Genomic DNA, 17,431 nt, shown 5'->3' with positions numbered 1-17,431 from the left:
ATTTCTAATGATTTTCTTCATTGATCTGTGTAGTTTCTAAAAGTCATACTATTACCAGAAAAAAAACAAAACCAAATTCTTTTTTACTGTCTTCATACGCGAGTTGATTTGACCAACATTTTATCACATGATAACCAAACAGAAATACAATTTTATTCCATTTTAACTAAGATCTGAAGAATTCTTAGAACAGTACTAGGCCTACATATGGGATATTTATGCACACCATTAATTTTTGTACAATACTTTTTTTAAAAAGTTAGCGACCTTTTAGATATTTAGTGAAGGTCAAAAGTCCCAGATCCATTTAATTTCTAAAACTACTCAACTGTACAACAAACAAAAAAAAGCCTAACTAAAACGCAAAACTTCATTAACTAAAACTCAACATCAAATTAATACATACCAACCAATTTAAAACTGATGAATTTGTTTGGTCAGAGACAAACTGCATCAGGAAGCAAAAAGAACTTCTACAGACTTTTTTTTCTCTGAAACTTACAGTCAGCTTTTGTGTTAGAAGTTACAATTCAAACTTGCTTACAGACTAATATAATATTGTTCTATAAATTCTGCAATCTATATATTCCCAGAGAGTAGACATCACTGTCAGACCAATTTTTTTACATTAATTAGGAAACTTCTCTTTCAACTCTCTGCTAAGTAAGACCAATATGGCCTATACACCACTTCGTTTTCCTTAGTGCTCTCTAAGTGTCTCAAGATGCAACACAATGCCACAGAAAAGTATCCAGGCCAGTCCTGGTGCAGAAAACAAGGGAACTGTTTTAGCACAGTACCCCACCTATAGCTGAGACAGCCCCGATCTCAACATTTCGTTTCTTCGTTACTAGTCCACACTGTTTCCAGCATGCAGTTTACTGAATAGACCTGTTCTTGCAAATTTTCATGTTTAACTCCCTAAGGAAAAGTTGGACAAATGACAAAATCTTGAAGCTTAAGTCAGAACTCCTGAAGTCTCTCTTTAAAAGGATGATTAACATGAGAACATATCCGATCCAATTTGCAAATACACACATTTCTAAATTAATGCATATTATTTGTAAACTACCTGAAGGAAAGAATATTTTACGATCTCTTCAAAAGAAAAACAAGCAGGAGAAAATCTGGGTAATACAAACTAAAACGTACAACTACATAACTTTCTGTAAAAACTGCCACTCAAAAGGCGCATTTTTATGAATTATAAATCTGTTTGTTTTAAATACATATGCTGATTTTTCAGACACTGCTGCAGAATAATACTTCCATACAACACACTGGTCATTTAAAGCTGATCAACAGCATAATAGTAATTTTCAAAGTAGACTATGGGATCCTCATAAAAATGTGCATAACTACTTTGGTTCTGGTGTTGTGAGAACGTTACTGTAATCAAAACACTAACAGCTTAACGAATTTGTCATACCAGTTATATTTAATAAATACCAGTTAACTGAAAACTGCCATTTATAATGCCAGAACACAGACAGGTAAAACCTTCATAACTTTTTAGTACAGGTATACAGTAATTAAAACAATTTCCAACTTAAGGCTACGTTTTAAGGTGAATGACAGACAGTTCTTCAGAAGTAAGCTCAGAATGAACATTATTCTCACAGCATTACTTGTTATGAATACACTATAGCTCTCCAGACTGGAAAGAAATAAGCTTTAATATAGCAGAAACAAAAACTAGCACAGAAAAGCTTGAAATACCACACACAAAATGAACGAAATGCCATTCTTTCCAGCAGTCAGCATCCTAGAACGCACAGACCTCCTGAAGAGTAGTACTATACTCTATTCATAACTTTTTTCTACACCACACTAAGCCAGAAGGGTAGAGTGACAAAAACGGTACATTAATAAGATGATAAAGATTATTCTTAACTACACCTAGTTAGAGCATTTCGTTCTTTTGATATCAAAAAAAAGTAGAGGTCATAACTGGCTGTTACTGATTTATACTGACAGAAATTGGGCTCAAATGTTAAATAAAGATTAGTTAATATTTGCAGAAGACTTTGAACATACAAAATGCTATGTAAGTAGCAAGTATTAAGTCTTCCCACACACTCATTTTGGCATGCCTCCAAGCAGGGAAGTCCCACAGAAACATTTCAACAGCAGTAAAGAGAAACAGAGCTCAGGCAATTGCAGCTATATTGACAACAGTCCTTCGAAGGAGCACCTGCAAAACTGCAGAGATCCAATGCCCACTAGCCATGCTCACTGTCTTTGAAAAATTCATCACCAAAAAAAGTAACTCCTGTTTCAACATGGCTTATATAAATGGATACTGAAAACCCCAAATCTATAATCCTCTGTGCAACCTAAAAAGATCTACAAATCTCCAAAAATTGTGTACATGTGGCTTTCCTGTTGTCTAGCATTTCTGACCAACTTCACAAAGCAAAATCACAGCCTACAGGGTAGCTGTCAAGATGGATTATTCACATAGAAGCTTATTTTTAACAAATCATAGCTTCTGCCTAGAGCAGACCAGTTTCCCCAGATCTAAATTCTAAAATGGTGAGGAATTAAGCAATGAATTACTATGTAATAGTTTCTGATCAATCAACAGTAAAACTCTTCCCGAACACCTAAAGAAGAAAGCCAGCGTCTTCTTAGCTAGTTTAAAAAAAAAAACAAAACAAAACAAAAAAAAACACAACACCACACCACAAAAACAGAGGATTCCACATTGTAAAAAACACTTGTTAGTTTTCTTCCAAGAGCAGAAGAAAACAAAGTGCTCTGAACTGAGACTAAAGTGAAGTAGAGAGAAGATGCAGGCAATGTGTTCAGGCATTATTTGGTCTATTTCTCAGTATTTCTGAAGGACAGTATCAATATTTTATGAGATTAAAAAAGGGTATGTCTGGTTTGATTATCAGGTACTCCCAGAGATGAGACCTGTAGCCTCAGCATGCCCGCAGAAACTCACAAGCCAGGAAGGAGATGAGTTGAGAGGGATGGGACTTAAGATCATTGCACAGGATGGTCCACATTCTGTAAAAAGACTGGAGACAGACCTCACATACAGAACTGGCACTGCAGCTTCCATAAACCACGGAAAACTCAAGAGTGCAAAGGCTCATAATAAGATCTAACCACAACAGGCTGGTAAGCATCCAACTGAAGGAGGAGGTCTAGCAGGGTTTTGACAACAGCATCTGATTAACCATGCTAAGGCTGGGAGAAAATCTTGAGGGGAGGAAACTCTTCTATAACCGTTCCTAAAATTTCTCTTACCCCTTCCATCTCATTCCAATACCTGCAGAACTTCTAACTAGCACGTAGCCTGAAACCAAAGAAAAATGTACATGATCTTCCTGTCTGCATAGATTAATGCAAATCAACAGCAATCCTGAATTTCCTCGCAGAGCTCTAATGGATCTACAACAGACTGTGTAACATTTCAGGGGAAAAAAAAAAGATAGATAAAACAGAGATCACTACAAAGATTAGAGGATTACTTTTGGAACTGGCATATCGCCCAAATGGTTTTTAAAAGTAAGATCAGGTAGAAAAGTAGCAGACAACGTAAAGTTTTCTTTTCCTGGTACTACAGTTACAGAAAATGTTGTCACTACTGTTGGACCAGGAAACTGATACGACACTTCAACTACTGAAAGGGGCAATCCCCCTCAATTCTGTTCTCCCTGGCCAAAAGCGCCAGTACCCTTTTCCATGCAGGAGCAGCACCCATTTGACTCCAGAGTTTGAACCCACAGACAACTACTCTTCACAGTTTAGCTCAAACCAGTACAGCTGTGGGGCTCAAATGGGCACAAGGCAAACAACAGAAGCACATGGTCGTGACACAGAGACAGGAGCACCCTGTGAGCGGCAGCTAGACACTGAACTGGCCTAGTTATGCAGCGAAGGCACATCTTCAGTAGCTTGAAGGGAACAAGTATGGAACGAAGCAGACTATGAAAGAGTGAGGAAACTCTGCATGTGGAGTTATGTTCAAAAATGCCTACCAGTGGCATAACTGCCCAATTCTTCTCTTTTACATCAGTTAAGTAACTAGCCTCTCCACCAACCACCCTCATAGTAAAGAGCAACTTTCCACTTTCAGTTGATTGCCAGCTTGATTTCTCTCTCCCAGATCCCCCCCGTAAAAGTCTTTAATGATTAATTTTTTCATTCCTAGCTTTATCAAACATTTAAGAGAAATTTGCAACTTCCACATCTGACAGGACAACGTATTCCAAGATGAAGATTCTACATAAAAACAGTTATTTATACTTTACGCAGCTAATAACTCAATGCCAACATATTACACAACAGAAGTAAAAAAGAGAAGGCGATGCAACTGGACACAGAACATACTCTTGAAATGGTTCGAGTAAGCATCAACATAAGCTTATACTTTCCTATCTTTCCCATCTTCCTTGGTATACTTTCCTTCATCCTGGTAATCCTACTTCATCTTCTAGAACGCTTAATTCCTGATATACTATCAAATTGTCCTTACTGTAAAGAAACTGAAAAACTTCAGTAAGTTTTTTAAATCCCCAAGTTACCAAGAACGTGGACTCAATCTTACATCCAAAAGAACTCTAAGAATTTTTCCATGCTTCTCTTCACTGGAGATAGGGGAAGATTAAGCCCATTTGTAGGATTATGCAAGAACGCATAAATCCTCTGTGTAAACAAAACTTCCCTAACCAGTTTGAATGCAAGTTACGCATCACATAGTTTATACCCCCTTCACACAAAAAGGAAAAAAATTGAAAATTCAGTTTTACTGATCCTTACTGCATTTGGGGGTGAATACGAAGAATCTTAATGCCTGATCTACTGTTTATGAAGAGGCTGACTTACTGCATTTTCTTCTATCCACAGTGTTACTGAACTGAAAGTTTCTAAAACTGTTTCTGACATTTTTATATCATACTGACATATACAACCTGTGTCTTGCCACCTTTGAAAATTTTTGCTTAGCAGCAACTACTGCTCTGAGGCACAAATATACTCTTGTCTAAGTACACAACTTTATTAACTTTCATAAAACCATTGCATTGCTGAATAGAAATTGAACAGTACAACGAGAAAGACAATGCAATGCAGCAAGAGAAATAAAATGCCTAAAGGCTGATTTTTCTGATTATTTTTCAACTGTCAAGCCACGGGTCTTCTAGTTTACAAAATCTGTTCTATTTCACAGTAGAGCAGTAATACAGCATACACACATTGTTACATCTACATTACTTTTTAATTCATAAACATTTTAAAAATTAAATACCAATATAAATGTGTCAGTTTTGAAAATACAGCTTATCAAAGTAAGTCAAATGGAAGCTCACTTAATAAAACAAGAGCAGCTTAATATGGAATATTGAAGACAAAAATGTAATCCAGCAGCACATGTGCGGAAAAAGCAAACATTTTTCCATTATCACTGAAGTATTTGCATTAATAAACCATTTCTATGTTTGGTAAATCAACATGCTGCAAAAGCCAGTTTCACCTTTTTTTGGCTTATTAGGCAAGTAACAACAGACCTATACCACAGATGCAAGAGAGATACTTGTGCAGCTTTCCCTTCTGGTTACCATAGTTTCAAATGAACTGTAGCTTTCTAGAAATAATACTTATAAGAAGGAATAAAAATATCACTGCTTAACTATGAAAACTGCAAGAAAAATAATTTTGATCGGTGTATGACAGACACTTAAGTGAAGAGGTAAATGCTTAGGAAAGGAAGTTTTATTTGCAAGACCTTGTCATAGACATAGTAGTGAAGCTTGAGCATGGACAGCAGAAGAATAAAAGAGAGTAAATGCGACCAAAGGGAAGAGGAAAGCAGGTACCAAAGAGTCATTCTGTAGGCATTCACCTCCCCCTCTCTTTTTCAATAACTCCCAATAAAAAACACAATCAGCTCTAAACTAGGTCATTAGCCTCCATCATCAAGGAATACTTTTGAAGCGCATACTAGGGGGTGGAAGGGCATGAATCTTCATGGGAATTTAAGATGACTGGAAGACCTGAAATAAAAAAAGCCCTTCCAATAAGAATAGCATAATATGTTGCCAGAGATACTGTGAAAACTCCATCCTCTGAGATATTCAAAACTTGACTGGACAAATTCCTGAGAAACCTGGTCTGACTGGACAAGTTTTAAGCAGGAGGTTGGACTAGACCTCCAGAGGGCCTTTCCCTCCTATGCAATTCTGTGACCTAGAACACAGCTTTTTCATTGTGGCATCATTTCCAGGAAGCAACTGCCCATCCACAATGCAAAGCTTTATTTTATGTGCAGTTAAAATAAAGTATTTTGGATATAGTTTTCAAACAGGTACATAAAGCAACAATAAAAATAAAACGGTATATGGCACCACACAAATTGGAACTTTCCTGTAAGAATATAGTTCCCATCCCAAAATCGTACAAAATAACAAAATTTTAGAAATACTTATGTTATTATCTTAAATTATGAATATCACACTCTTTCCTCTTCAGCTATATTTAAACTGTATTCTTTAACCTAAATCAAGATACAATAGTCCACGTCAATTCTACTTCCTACTCGTCTGCCACAAGCACAGCACTGCCATATGTAAACTGCAGCCACTGGTCATATTAGTTTTGAAAAAAAAAAAAGTCTTCATCAAGTTTCCCCAGCTTTGCCCTTAGAAAAACCATCATAATTAATCAGTTCTCTGTTTCTAAGAAGATTGGAAGAGAAATGAAAAATATTGCCAGCGGTCAGAGTGTACCACCTTATTACTCAAACTAAATTAGTTGGCCACTATATCCGTAACAGTAAAAAATATCTTATTCCAGGACTCGTCACATAAAACCACCTTCAAATTAAAAGCTAGGCACCTCAAATGCACGCTACATGAATTACAACACTGTGTTCCTGATACTTACTACTTACATTGGTTTTTTAGTAACTTCAGTTATCTATATATTCAACAGTCTACCTTAGATAATAAAGATAACATATAAAAAAAAAAAATGTGTCTTCAACATTCACACCCCTACTCCATACAAACTCTCCTCATACTGAACACTCCCTGCTGGAAATTTACACTCTGACAAATAAAATCAGCCAATAATATTACTTGCATATTATCTGCTTAAGACTTGATACGGTCCAAATTTCCAGAATTGATCCTTTTTAAGAGAATGAACTGGGAGTTTTACCTAAAGAAATAACAGGTAATTGCATGAAAGACAGCAATGCCTTATCTTGAACAGCTTATTTTTATTTGCAAACAAAGCCAAAGTCAATCTTTTATTCCCAGATAAGATGCTGCAAGGAAGACATTATTTCATAAAACTTAAGCTGAAATCCTAAGTAAAAAAAAAAAAAGCCATTCAGCCATAACCAAGAACTGCAACATTACCTCCAAATCAAAAATATTCATCTCCTTCTAGGCAGATAACATGTATTAAGCAAGAGGAAAATAACTACATTAAGTCCTCTTTGCTATGTGACTACATCACCATGCCTTCCCAGGAAGCACCAAATCGACACGCATGTACACTAAACGACGCCTGTCACTCAGTGGCAGTGGGGTACTACTGGGGAAGGGAGAAACTCAGGGGAAGCCTGCAGGTAAAGTTAGTTGTCCTGCAGATCACCCAAAGCTCAATCACTGGCCAGAAGTTGAGCAGCATTTCACCAACCCTTGGCAGCAACTTGAAGCCAATCTTGGAATGCAATCCCAACTAAATAAAACATGCATTCCTAAGGTTTGTTGTTTCTTTAAGTGGTAGGTAGTTTCGGAAATGTTTTCTGCTTTCTGAAATGTCAGTATATCTGATTTCTTTTCATTATTTTGCTAATAGAAAACCCTAAAATCTGAACTCCAGCTATAATTTTTCTTATCAATCTAGACCACTGCAGACATACCTATTACATGACAACATGCACCATCTGAGGCCTTTTTCAAAATATAAGCAAAAGTCATTGGTTTGCCCTGTGAACCCTAGAACAATGGGAACAGATGCAAAAATACTTTCCTAAGAGCCACACAGAAGCGCTAACAAAAAACTGCTGTAGAAAACAAATACTCTTTCATTGACTTCTAGCGCTATGCATATTCCCTCACTCTCCTTCAAAGACTAATCTTTACTCAAATAAAAGCACACAAAAGTAAAATTTTGTGTAAGAGCAGGACCAATATGCCATCAGATTCAGAGCTATAAGAAAATAAAATATTCATCTACCTAAAAGAAACCCAACCAAACAAAACCCAACCAACCAACACATGCTCTCATCTTTAGATCCTTGGTTTTGGGGGCTATTGTGATTAACTTCTCAATCACAGATCACAATCTACCCTCCAATATATGCCAATCTTCTTTACATGTACTCACTCTCCTGATTATATTCTTTTACAAAAATAAGCCCTCCAGAGGGGCAAGTTATAGCTAGTTACACAATCAAAAAAGCGTACGGAACAGACAGCAATACAGTACATACCTGGACATAGAGTTTGTACATGGATAAAGCAGTTACATGACAGCTAACGATTTCCCCCTGAAATCACAGTAAGACAAGAGGTAACTGCATATAAATGCAGTCCTATACATCCTTCATTTCTGCCTCAAATCGGGATAAAGAAATTTAAAACCAGCCTGTGCTCTTTCATACAACTCTGGAGCCAGTAAAGGCTAGGAAAAGCGAACTGTCATATGAAAGCCAAGGGGGCACCTTGGGGGATCAAATTTTCCAACATCCCTATCTCCAAAATTGGGTGCCAGATCTCTCCTCAGATCTGACCAGTTGAGGGAAACTGTGAGATGAAAGAAAAGAAACATCTTGCTTTCCCTTCTTCTCTACCCGAGATCTCACAGATCTGAGATTTTCTTAATAGTGCAACACTTGGTGATACAGAGATACTAAAAAGGGTTAGACTATACTGTGAAATATTGCAATGGCATAACCCATCAAATTTAGGACTCTGGTCTAGTCTTAGTGATCCCAGACATCAAGCTAAGGGGCTCAAGAAAAGAGAACACAGATTTAGTGTTGATACCTGAACAGCAAAACATCTTCCTTAAGATAGAAGCCAGTCAAACAACAGCCCCTCAAGCTTCCCAACTTGAACAAGTCAGCATTAGCCCTTCATTTGTCTGTGGTGATCAAAACGAGGACCACCTTCAGAAGTTTCCCTTATTTCATATTTATACTAAAAAAAAAAAATCCAACTTCACCAGATTTTTATGAACTGCATCATGAGGAACTTAAAGAAAATAAATTCTAATTAAAACAACATATGATTAAAAGTACATTTTAATGTACTCTCCAACTCTCAAAACAGAAGTTTTCACTGTATCACTCATAAGTAAATATCTGACCTTGTTAAGTCACATGAGATTTCAAGGCTTACCCTTAAACCACAAAGACACACAACTTTTGGAAAGCAGATTTTTTTCTTCTAATACAAAAAGCCCACTGAAGTCACTGGACTAATCTTTAAACATGAATCTGTTCACAGAATGGTGGGAGTTTAACTGGTTTACTCCAGAAAGCAGTCTTTTAGAAAAAACAAATGCTAGAGTAAGAGCCCCGTTATGCTGATGTAATACTGCAAAGGTTACCAAAAGGTTCTCCCTCCCTCCCAAGTTTCCTTTCCTCACACAAACCCCCAGTGCCCCTGCCCTTGCAGTCACCCCCCCAGCCCCCCCTTAGCCGGAGATGCACCCCCCGGCACACCCAGGTCCTACTGCCAGCCCAGACTGACTGTGACGAGTAACTCGGCACGCTGGGAACTTCCTCCTGGCAGGAAGGGCTCCGAGATCTTAACCAGGCCGTTTAACCTGCCTGTAGCCCCACTTGCTTCCACCTCTGTCTATAACCACCAGGACAGATGGGTCAGGAAGCAGAAGAGGGCCAGAGCCCATCAAACTGCAAGACTGCCAGGGCCAGAGACAGAAGAGCCATACGACCATGAAGAGCTCCCATTTTTACTTACCCCTTGACTTTAAAACTGGAGGCGATCTAAAACGTTGGATGGCGTTGAATCTAGACCAATGCAGTAAGCCTATATGTCACCATTTAAGTTTTTGTGATGCATGTGGAAAAGCGCTCTTTCCATTCCTCTGATTTGTTGTCTATAAGCTTCCTATTTTCCAACCTAAAAACTCCAATTTCCTGCTCACCCCAGTTTCCCAAGGACTGTTATCACTTCATTCTCTTTTCTTTGTCAATGATCCTCATATAAGGAAGCTGAAGTTTTCAGAATATGTTTTAAGTGATACTGAGAAAGTGAGCAGAGCTTATTTAAGAATATTAAACTGATATGTTGATGGCTGCTATCAATCACTTCTTTCGATTACAAGACAATTACTGAAGCAGATGAAGCTCTTGGAAATTCTAGCATCTAGCTGACAGAGACACAATCTACAACACATTCCTTTTCCAGTATGTTTTCTTAATTCCTCACACACACACACACAAAAAAAAACCACCCCAAACCAAAACACCCACCAAACCTACCATCAAAACCCAACAGTACCATTTTGGAAATTCATACCGACAATATTCCCCTGTTTTCAAACTAATCAGAGGAGAAATGGTCACACTGTAGGCAGAGATCACACCAAGTTCAAAACTTCATTTGCCAAAACACAGTACTCAAGTAACACAACCAAGAAGTAACCAGCAGAAATACCTGCTTACTTTTGGGGATTTATTTGGTGAAAATAAGCAACCAAAGTGTTTAAGGTTTCTGTACAATATACAACCTGTTTATGCTGGCACACAAGTTCCAGCAAACCTAATCTCTCCTATAGTATTTGCCTGCAGCAAAACAACCAAGACAGTAATGCCACAGATGAAAATGACAAATGAGGACTCTCACATCATTCTGAATTTGAACCATAAGTGACAAAGAGCAATCTAATTAAAAAGGTTCACTATGCTCTGATGTGCTACCATTATTTCATGATTTGACTAAGTCTAATGTAGTCTAAGTCCCACCACCAAGAGCACGCACTTTCAAGTGGTTTGTTGCCTGCAGCTATTTTCTACAGGAGACTGTAGCAGTATGCAATATTCAAGAGAGGCTGTCCACATTACTTTTTCTAAAAAATAATTCAGTTGCTGTTGATAAGTTATACCGAAACAAAATAAAACTAAAGAGACCACTTAACTGACAATTCTATTTACACTCCTTCCAAGTGGAAATTATTTCATTCTGCACATTTATGCCTTTAAAGACTTTAACACGTAAAGCTGGAATGCAATATATTTATGGAATTTAACTTAGATTAACAACCAGCTAATTGAATACTATTTCAAAAATGGAATGCTCTTCAAGTAGCATGATGCATTTTTAAACCAAATATTTTAATAAGCTATGAACCTATCAACATTTGTCATTTCACAAAACCCATTTTTTAAAAATATATTAAAATACCATTATTTCGAACCAACCTACTCAAACGAGTAATTTCAGCTTTTGGTTGCAAAACATCAAGACTTTTATGTCTAAAAGAAAAGATCTGTACATAAACTTTAACTATCTTCTTAAATACACGTTTAACAAACCCTTACAGTGGTTATTGACTTCAGTCAGTATTATCCTGCTGAAACACTAAATGGATGCAAAAGCTCCAAAAACATAACTCCAGTCCAAGTACATAAGTTGGGAGATATCTGAGCACTAGGAAGTTTCACTGGAAAATTAAAGTCTCTCCTATTCCCCAGTTCCATGCCTGAGTTTTTTGTCTGTTTCAATTTAAGCTTCTAGAACATCCAACCTTAAATTTACTACAGTTAATGTAATACAAACAACAGCAACAGAAATTCACAGATTTCTCTCACAGGTTGCATAAAACCCACCTGTAGATGACACCATAAAATGTAATTGGTTTTGCTAAGAAGGACCCACATGAGCCCCATCGGTTACACAGCAAGAGCTATCTGTTCGAGATGGGAATTAATTCGTATTTTTCTCCTTTGTATGTATTTGAAACTTTCTTAGTCTTTGCTTAATTAATCAGAACGGTATGGCGATTCCACCCCGCTCAGCTCCAGTGCTGAAAGCAGCGAGAAGGTGAAGGTTTATGCTACCAGCATGGCGGCTGTCTTCTCACACTTTGTTTCATTTTTGTAATGAAACTGTTATCACGGTTATAAGGGAAAAGAAACAGTGTTACCCAGCGAAGAGCCCCATACAAGACCGGTGGCATCGTGATTCTGCGACTAATCACCGCCAAGAGCTAGCCGCAAAATTAAGAGTTGGGGATAATGAGCTAGTAATACCAAGAAGACAGAGATTAACGTCTGACAATTGCACAATCACTCGTGGTATTTATTTACCTGCACAGGACCAGCCAGCATGCACATGGATATTGTGTAAGTCCTAGACAGTTCAACACCAGATAAACGCTCCAACAATAAATACATGAATAAACAATAGATTTAGGGAAAAGCGAATGTGAAAGGGGACAAAGGTGTTTCAAATGGCTGAGCATTATCACGGAGAAAGCAGTCATCAATCACAAACGAGGACCGAATTGCCAAGAGTGAGCAGCTAGACCCGTGCGTGGAGAACCCCTTCCTGCGGGGAACGCTCGGCACCCCGCTGTCTGGTCACGCGGGACAGGACTGAACACAACTCCCAGGCAGCGTAAAAACGGTCGTACAAGGGCTCCGAGGGAAGCGATCCAGAAGGCGTCTTCCTCCCCTTCCCCAAGACCCAACAGAACTGTGCAGACGTGGAAGCGGTCTACACGAGGTGACCTCTGCGCTGCCGCCAGCTCGCTGAGGCGCCCCCCGCGCCAGCCGCCACGGCCCCGCTCCCGGCGGAGGCGCCCGGGGGGGGGGGCGGCGGGGTCCGGCCGCGCTGCCCGCCGCGGGGCGCGGGAGGAAGCCACCGCCTCCCGCGCGGGCGCTGGCCAATGGGCGGCGGCGGCCCGAAGCGGCGGCGGAGCAGGCCCCGGCGGGGCCGCGCGTGACGCACTTCGGTAACCCGACTCCCCGCCCCCGGCGCGAACCGCCGCGCTGACACGGCCCCTCCTCGCCCCACCGGGGGCGACGGCAGCGGGGCGCGGCGCAACCTCGGCCGCCCCCGGTTACCTCCGGGCACTCCCGCGGCGGCGCGCAGCCGGGGCGGGCGGGGGGCGGGAGGGAAAACGCGGGGTCACACGGGCGGAGAAGGCGCCTAATGAGACCGGACACGCCAGGGTGTGGCTCCGGGCAGAGCACGGGAAGAGAGCGAGCGCTTACCCAGTGCGGCGGGGGGAGGCGGGGGGCAGCCGCGCTCCCCGGGCTGCCAAAAAAGTAATTAAAAACAAAACAAAAACAAGCCACCCACAGTAACTCCAGCACCGGACTCGACTCGGAGGTTATTGAAACTTTGTGCTAACTCCGAACACCGCATCCCGTGGGAAGACAACAACAGCGAGAGCCTAGCCGGGGCACTACGATAAATAAATAAAAGGCGGCGAAAGAGGGAGCCGAGCGCCTTTACTCCCCGTTCTCGGGGGTGAAAAGGAAACAAAAAAAAAAAATAGAGGTCGGTCGGTCCCGGATTTCACGGGCCGGACGGGTTATACAACACTACGAGCGAGAGGGGCAGGCGGGGAGGCAGGGCGGCGGGGGGCCGGGGCGCGGGCACCCAAAGCCACCGCAGCCAGGCACCGGGGGTGCGCTCAGGCAGGGGCAGAACACCCGAAAAACAGGGCCTCCCGGCCCAGCCGCTCTCCTCTCCACCGCCGCTCACTCCTCGCTCCCCTGTCCCTCCAAGCCTCTAGCCACGGCAACAACCACCGTATATATCTTTTTTAATTCGTGTAGAGAAAATAAGCGCCTAGGAAAAAAAAAAAAAAAAGGAAAAAAAAAAAAGAAACACTAGGAAAGCTCTCGCTTCCTACCTGGGCAGGGTTCAGCTCAGTTCAGTGCGTGCCGAGGAGGAGGGGGCAGAGGAGCACTGTCTAAAACAAAAGTGGCGCCAAAACCCCCCAGTAAGAAGCATTCTTCCTCCTCCTCCTCCTCCCCCCCTCCCCCACCAGGGCCGGCGAGAGCCCAGCGGGGTTCCTGCAACACGCGGCTCCCGGCATCGGGCGTCCCCGGCACAAGTTGGCAAGGGCCCTTTCTTTACAAAAAAAAAAAAAAAAAAAATAAAGCAAGCCGAACGGAAACTGCCACAACTCTTCCTCTTAGCGGGCAGCCGCCGAAGAGCTCGCCCAAAGTCACTCGGTGGGGAAAACTCGCCCCACAAAGGCCTTCCCCGAGCTAGGCGGGGGGGGGGGGGGTATCCGCCAGTTCTTTCGGAGGAGGCAGGGGGAAAGGCGCAGGTCAGTCCCCACGTCCTCACTTGGGCCGAGGCAACTCGCTCTCGCCAGCCCTCCAGCCCAGTCACTCGGGAACAGGCGGCCGGAGTTGCTCCAGCTCGGCCGAGCCAAGAAAGAGAGACCGAGGAGAGAAACCCCGCTCCTTCGGCACTTCCCTCCGCGGGGAAGACGCCGGGAGCGGGCTGGCAGGAAGAGCTCAGCTGCTGGGCGGCGGGAAGGAGGGGGAGCGCTGTCAGGGGTGGGAGTCCCCTCGCCCCGGCCGCCTCCGACACTCCACCCCGGGGCACCGGCAGCCGCCCCACCATTTTCTCCTGCGCGCCGCGCGGCCCAGCGCTCCCCCCCCCCCCCCCCCCCCCGCGCCCCGAGCGCGGCCCGCTCCGTCCGCAGCCGCTCCGACCCCCCTTCCCCTCCCTCCCCACCCCCGAACGGCCTGGCCCGGCTTGCCCACACACACCCCCCACACACACACAATGCCCGAGTCCTCCATCTTGCCAGCAGCCCCTGCTCGGCTCGGGAGAAGGGGGGAGGAGGAGGAGGAGAAGGTGGTTCTCCATTTTAGCTCGCCGAGCACTGGGCCCAGCCTGCCCGCGGCCGGCTCTGGGGAGGAGGCACGGGGGCTCCGGGCGGGCAGCGGGGGCCGCTTTCGGCGCCCTCTCGCTCTCTCACTCGCGCTCCCGCTCGCGTCCCCCCTCCCCGCCGAGGCGCGCTGGGAAGGGGGGGTGGGGAAGCGGGGGGCTGGAGTGTTTTCGCGGCTCGGCCCCGCCGTCCTCCATCTTGGCTGCGCGGAGTCCCTGTGGCCAGCCGGCCTAGCGCCCCGCGCCGTCCTCGCAGGCCCGGGGACCGCGGGCCCCGTCCCGGCCTCTCTCCGCAGCCACGCACCGCGATCCCGAGTCCCCCCTCCAAACTTCCAGAAGCTTCGCCGCCATTTTCTAACTTACCTTGCCCAGTGTCGGCGTAGGCAGCGAGAAGGCCCAGGCTCGTAGCTCCACTCCTATATCCCCGGCCCGGCTGCCGGTTGCGCGCCCGACCCGGCCCGGCCCGGCCCGGAGACTTGGCCGCGGAGGGGGGGTTTGGGGAGGGCGCGGGGCGCGGGCAGGTTATTTAATTTGGCGGCGGCGCTGGGGATTGTTTGGGGTGTTCGCTGCTCGGCGGCTCGCGAGCGAATGGAGGGCGCAGGCGCCACCTGGCGGCCACCGAGCGAGGCCCGCTCTCCTGGGCGTGGGGCGACACCTGCCGGCCGGCCGCGGCCGCGCCGCGCCGAGCGGGGTAAACAAGGTGCCGCGCATGCGCGCGCCGCCCGGCCGCTCCCCCGCCCCCGCCGGCTCGCGCGCGCGGGGCTCGGGGCGGGGGGGGCCGCGCGGCCCGGCGCGGGGCGGGGGGGGGGGGGGGAGCGGGGCCTCCGGGGACCGGCCTCGGCGGGGTTTGGCGGGGCGGCGGCCGCCGCCTCCCGGGCGACGCGGGCCCGGCCTCCTCCGTGCGCGACCGGTGGAGGAGGCCCGGCTGCCGGCTTCATTCTCGGGGCAGGATCGGGTAACCGAAACACGGCGACAGCCTAAAAAGGAGAGCGGCGGCCCGGCCCCGGCCCGCGCGGAGCCGCCGGGACGCGCCCGGCCTCGCACAGGCACACGCAGACGCGGGGCCTGGCGTCCTTCCCCACTGCGACACAGAAGTGATCGGGAAATAATTGTTCAGCTGAGGCAAAGTTCGGCCTTTCGAGAAATAATCCGTTAAGCGCTTGCCGTTTCTCCTCGCTAACCGGTGCCATTTCCCGCAGGCGCTCAGAGGCAGGAGCTGGCGGCAGGGGTGGGTGACGCCGAGGGGCCAACGTCCTCGCCCGTGCCAAGCCACCGCGGTCTTCTCCAAGCCAACCCCAGCCGATCGCTGGGTGTTGAGGAAGCGAAGCCGTGTGCAAGGGAGCCTCTGGTTGGGAGGGTAGATTGACGGTTGCCCACATGGATGCAGGGTGCCGTGCCCTGAGAACTCCCAGCCTGCGTGGCGATACAAACAGGCAACGTTTGCTGGCACTGATGGCATTTCTTGTGCTTAGGAGCATTCTCCTGAAACGTTTCCTGCTTCTGCCCATCGCTAAGTGCGTTCCCAGTTTAAATCTGAGCGCGATTCCTTGTTTCTCTGTGCGTGAAGATTCATGTGAACTTGATGACATATAAGCAGCACAGAATCTCTAAAGTAACCAGATACAAAATTTGCGATGCTTATTTTTCTATACACACAATTCAGTCGTTCCTTTACATTTTTTTCTCTGTATTGTGTAATGTTAAGCACATTACTCATGCTGAATAGTTGCACATAAGCTTATACTTAGTCAGCACAAAAATAGTTTTGTCCTGGTAATTAGTCTCTAATCATCCTCTTGTATTTATCTACTTCTAATTTTTGAGGAGAGGTTTAGCATAACCAAGCAGGCACTAAAGCTGGGTTACTTTGCTCACCTGCCTAACAAAGGCAGGACACTTAAGAGTATCCATCAGTTCCAGTCTTTTCAAAACTAAGATGAGACATTGCAGAGCAAATGACAATTATAATGGAAACTGTGATTAGACAAGGAGTTTTTAAAATATAAAACTAGTGTAATATGAGTTGATGTCACCGAGACATTCTAGATACAATCTGTCAGTACATGAGACACGTACAAAACATTATATTCTATAGCTTGAATTCACATTTCAGAATGTTTTTTTCACCTCCTGTCAGGCTGGGGAAAAACTAAGAAAATTAGGGGAAAGATTCCCTTTTAGAGAACACTTTAAAATAGTATCCTGAATGCCTAGTCGTAAAACTATGTTCAAGGTTTCAGTTACAGCTACAGGTGCTGCTACTGCTGATCTTTAATGTGAATCTGTTAATGTCTGTCTGGAAATTGTAGAAGAATTGTGAATAAAAGATAATTTGTTAAAGCAAACAACAAACAATCCCCCAACACACTAAATCTCAAGTAAGTTTTAAACTTGCCTATGATATATATGGTTGTTAAATTACACCTAGAAATAGATGGAAAGGAGCTGGATTGACTTGTGCCCTCCCTGTACAAAGGCAACTTCTGACAACTGCCAGATAGACAACTTTGCCATTAAAATAAACCACACACTTCCAAAACTAACATTTTGCCTACACGCAGAATTCCAGTAATGTATCC

The 17,431-nt window shown here is 44.4% G+C and overlaps 1 protein-coding gene across 4 annotated transcripts in view; it reads right to left on the bottom strand.

The window, feature by feature from the left end:
- The window catches only part of STAG2 (STAG2 cohesin complex component), an 81,621-nt gene extending 66,187 nt beyond the window's left edge, over positions 1-15,434 (bottom strand). For 3 of the 4 annotated variants that reach the window (XM_074835255.1, XM_074835258.1, XM_074835257.1), the window contains exon 1: positions 15,216-15,434. The gene's annotated coding sequence lies outside the window, so the exon portion shown is untranslated. Of the gene's footprint in view, positions 1-13,857; positions 14,045-15,215 lie in introns of those variants that run through there. The other variant, XM_074835256.1, reaches the window with a different exon arrangement.
- Between the last annotated feature and the right edge of the window lie 1,997 nt (positions 15,435-17,431).

Source organism: Strix aluco, chromosome 10 (assembly GCF_031877795.1).
Source record: "Strix aluco isolate bStrAlu1 chromosome 10, bStrAlu1.hap1, whole genome shotgun sequence".
Classification (NCBI taxonomy): Eukaryota; Metazoa; Chordata; class Aves; order Strigiformes; family Strigidae; genus Strix; species Strix aluco.
Note: the sequence above shows the minus strand (reverse complement) of the source record. Positions and strands in the feature narration are given on the sequence as shown.